The sequence below is a fragment of the Dioscorea cayenensis genome, chromosome 16 (assembly GCF_009730915.1).
Source record: "Dioscorea cayenensis subsp. rotundata cultivar TDr96_F1 chromosome 16, TDr96_F1_v2_PseudoChromosome.rev07_lg8_w22 25.fasta, whole genome shotgun sequence".
In the NCBI taxonomy this organism is placed as follows: Eukaryota; Viridiplantae; Streptophyta; class Magnoliopsida; order Dioscoreales; family Dioscoreaceae; genus Dioscorea; species Dioscorea cayenensis.
Window position 1 is genome coordinate 16,761,504 of NC_052486.1, and position 4,028 is coordinate 16,765,531.

Here is a 4,028-nt window from a genome sequence, read left to right on the forward strand (position 1 = left end):
TTTTATTTTATTTTTTTATCTGTCATATATTTTAATATACGTAGATATTATTTATTTATTTATTATTATACTTTATATATATATATATATATATATATATCTTTGTCTAATTTGATTTTTTATGTTGATTTTTTATATATTATCTCTATCTGATTTTTTATATTATATATATATATATATATTATTTTTATTATTTATTTGTTTATTTATTACTATTATTATTAATTTATTATTTATTTATTTATCATCTTATATACATACATATATATATATATATATATATATATATGTATCAATTTTAACACACACACACACACACACATATATATATATATATATATATATATATATATATATATATATATATATATATATATATATATATATGTATCATTAGTTATTATTATATTTTATGTTAAATATTATATTTATCTGACTTGATTTTGATTATTTTTTTATTTATTTTGCTTCGTTATTTGTATTCATAGGTAATCTTGAGATTTGGATATTTTGGATTGCCTCGAGGTATGTGCTCTTGGCTAATCCTGAGATTTGAGTATTTTAGATCGCCTTGAGATCTATGCTCTTGGCTGGTCTTGAGATTTGGATATTTTGGATTGCCTCGAGATCGTTGCTCTCGGCTAATCTTGAAATTTATGTATTTGAGATCGCCTCGAGATATATGCTCTATGATGATCTTAGGATTTATATATTTCAGATCACCTTGAGATCTGTACTCTCGGCTGATCTTGGAATTTAAATATTTTGGATCTCCTCGAGATCAATGCTCTTAGCTGATCTGAAAATTTGAATACATAGATCGCCTTGAAATATGTGCTCTCGGTTGATCTTGAAATTTTAATATTTTGTATATTTTGGATCGCTTCGAGATCGGTGCTCTTAGCTGATCCACAGATGTGAATATTTTCATATCGCCTCGAGATATGTGCTCTTGGTTGATCTTGAGATTTTGGGTATTTTAGATCACCTCGAAATTTGTGCTCTGATAGATCTGAATATATGAATATTTAAGATCGCCTCGAGATCGGTGCTCTCTGCAGATCCTGAGATTTGGATGTTTTGTATATATATTTTTTTAAATTGGGAGATGCATTTATTTTATTATTTTTAAATTATTATTATTATTATTATTATTATTATTATTATTATTATTATTATTTATATAAACAGTCATCATTAGAAGTGTTGGAATGTTTCTTGCGGTGATGTCTTGAGCTCTTCAGTTTGTTGAGCAATTGCTTCATAATCCCTGGGGTGGCTGTAGCAGGGTAATGTAGCAAAACGATGTAGCAAGTACTATAGCAGGTACTGTTCACAAACGACCGAGCAGTTGAATTTCAGAGAATCTACATGGGCGTGTTGAATTTCCAAACGCCCGTACACAAAATCCACAAGGGTGCCCACAGTGGCGTGTGGATGCCGGATTCCAGCCCTTTATAAGCCGATTTTCAGCCCGATTTCAGCATTCTTTTCTCCATCTTTTCCCCAACTTTCAAAAATGTGGCGGCTACGGTTTTAAGAGGTATTGGCAAGGGTTTTGGAGAGGTTCTATGGCTTCGACATCACTCTCCACTTGGAAGAAGGTTATTAGGGGAGTTTTCGTTAGCACCGATTCGGCGAGATGTGCCCTAGGCCGGATAAGGGGACCTTGAGAGGAGATGAGGCTACTTCATAAGACCATCGACACGACTACCGAGGGGGTTTTCCTATGGATTACTTGTTTTTACATTTGATTTCAATGTTGATTGTAACTAGCTCCATGGAGAGCTAAACCCCCTAGTGGGTACTTGGATTTGTGAACCCTAGGATGTATTTGTTTCATTAAACCTTTTATTATTCTTTCCTTAATTGATCTTTTAATTGAGTTCCAATCTTAAATGTTTGATTAATTGAATGCTCCCTTAGAGTGCCATTAGGGTTGAGAACTCACCTTGGTAACCCTTGTGAGTGAGTGATACACCACGAGAGTTAGACAAAGCTAGATTGGAGAGGGTTGAGAGGGTGAGTCGAGAGGTAGCAGAGCGCCCCCTTTCCCCTTCGACGTGATTTATCCTACCTCCATTTCCTTGAGTTCTTTGTGATCATAGTAGAGTGAACGGGCTAAGGGATGCAAAGGCAATGGAGTGAAGCGTTGAAGTGATTTTAGCACCTAGGGCTTAATTGTGACTAGGGACTTCTCACCTGGACCAAAGGGGTAGGTCTACATCTAGGAAGAGGGTTTATCACTTGGAATCCCTAGAACTCCATGCAATTCTTTACAAGTGCAAGTTGTTGAGATTGTTCAATTTCTCCACCAGGACATCTTATAGAGTTAGTCACTGTTGACCTTAGATTTGGGACCGTGTATTGAAGGATTTCCACGACTCATTAATGTATTAATTAGGAAGCATAATAGTTGGTTTTGCACTAGAAACAATTGTCCTAGGAGGAACAATATCCGAGTACCCTATTTATATCGCTTGCCATATCTCTCATTTACTTGTGCTTGTCTTTCTTGTTTCTTTTATTCTTGTTTACACTACATCTTATCAACACAATCATTGTTCATTTTCACATGGTTAAGTAGCAATTTAAGTATTCTTATTCCCTACTCCCTGTTGATACGATACCCCACTCACCTAGGATTATTACTTCGATAAACTCGTGCACTTGCGGGTCACATGCAAGGGATGTTGTCAAGTTTTTGGCACCATTTCCAGGGAGTAGGCGTTTAGAGATACTTTGCACTTTGCTTCTTAGCTATTCATCATTCATTCTATTTCACATTTTTTTATTCTATCATCGTTTTGATTTTTCTTTTCTTTTTGGTTGCAGCTCCAGGTTATAACCCGAGGGAACACTTCACAAATTATTGAAGGAGATCCTGAGCTTGAGCGAACACTTAGAAGAAGGGGGAAAAAACCTGTACAAGAATAGTCAATCCAAGATGAAGCAGAAGGTCAAGGGTCAGATAATATGGAATAACAGAATGAGCAATAGAGAACACTTTCTGATTATGCTAGACCCTCAATTTTGGGCACACAATCGAGTATTGTGCGACCCCTGATTTCAGTTCCGAACTTTGAGCTAAAGCCGTCATTCATCCAAATGATACAATAGTCAGTACAGTTCAATGGTTTGCCCGATGAGGATCCAAACAACCATATATAGAACTTCTTGAAAGTTTGTGATTTGTTGAAGATTAATGGTGTATCAGATGATGTTATTAGATTGAGGGCTTTCGCATTCTCTCTCAAGGGAAGAGACAAGAAGTGGCTTCATTGCTTGCCAAAAGCATCCATCACGACTTGGAATGAGATGGTCGAAGCTTTTCTTGCTAAATACTTTCCTCCGGGGAAGTCAGCAAAGCTTCGCAATGAGATATCGTCGTTTGTGCAGATGAAATTGGAATTATTGTTTGAGACATGGGAGTGCTTCAAGGAACTCTTGCGGAGGTGCCCACAACACAGATTTCCTGAATGGATGACCATTCAAACAATCTATAATGGGTTGAATCTGAGTACAAGGCAATTGCTAGATACCGTCTCAAGAGGTACAATGGGGAGTAAAACCCTAGAAGAAGCCCGACAATTAGTAGAAGACATGGCCATGAACAGTTATCAGTGGAATGCACGGGAAAGGAAATAAGGTCACCGGACTTCACAGAATAGATGCAGTCATTTTCTTAGCAGGCCCAAGTGGGGGAGGACATTACTACTTGCATAGGTAGTGGGGGAGGACATGCTCCTACCGATTGCCAAATTTTATTAGAGATGCATCTTCAGTTGAGCAAGTTGTTTATGTAGGTAATGCCATGAGGAACCAAGACAACCAATATAGCAATTCTTACCATCCGGGTTGGAAGAACCATCCCAACTTTTCATGGAGTAACAACCAAGGGCAGTAGATGGCCATAACACTACCGGGTTTTTAACAACAACAAGCCCCAATCATTGAGAATTGTGTTTCAGGTTTGGAGATCCGAATGAGCGATTTAGAGAAAGCTTTGACCAGATATATGCAAACAT

The 4,028-nt window shown here is 36.6% G+C and overlaps 1 non-coding gene across 1 annotated transcript; it reads right to left on the reverse strand.

Moving 5' to 3' along the window:
- Window positions 1-3,366: 3,366 nt before the first annotated feature.
- LOC120279786 lies at window positions 3,367-3,473 on the reverse strand. Its single transcript, XR_005542087.1, has one exon. It is a non-coding gene; the product is annotated as a small nucleolar RNA R71 (small nucleolar RNA).
- Window positions 3,474-4,028: the final 555 nt, after the last annotated feature.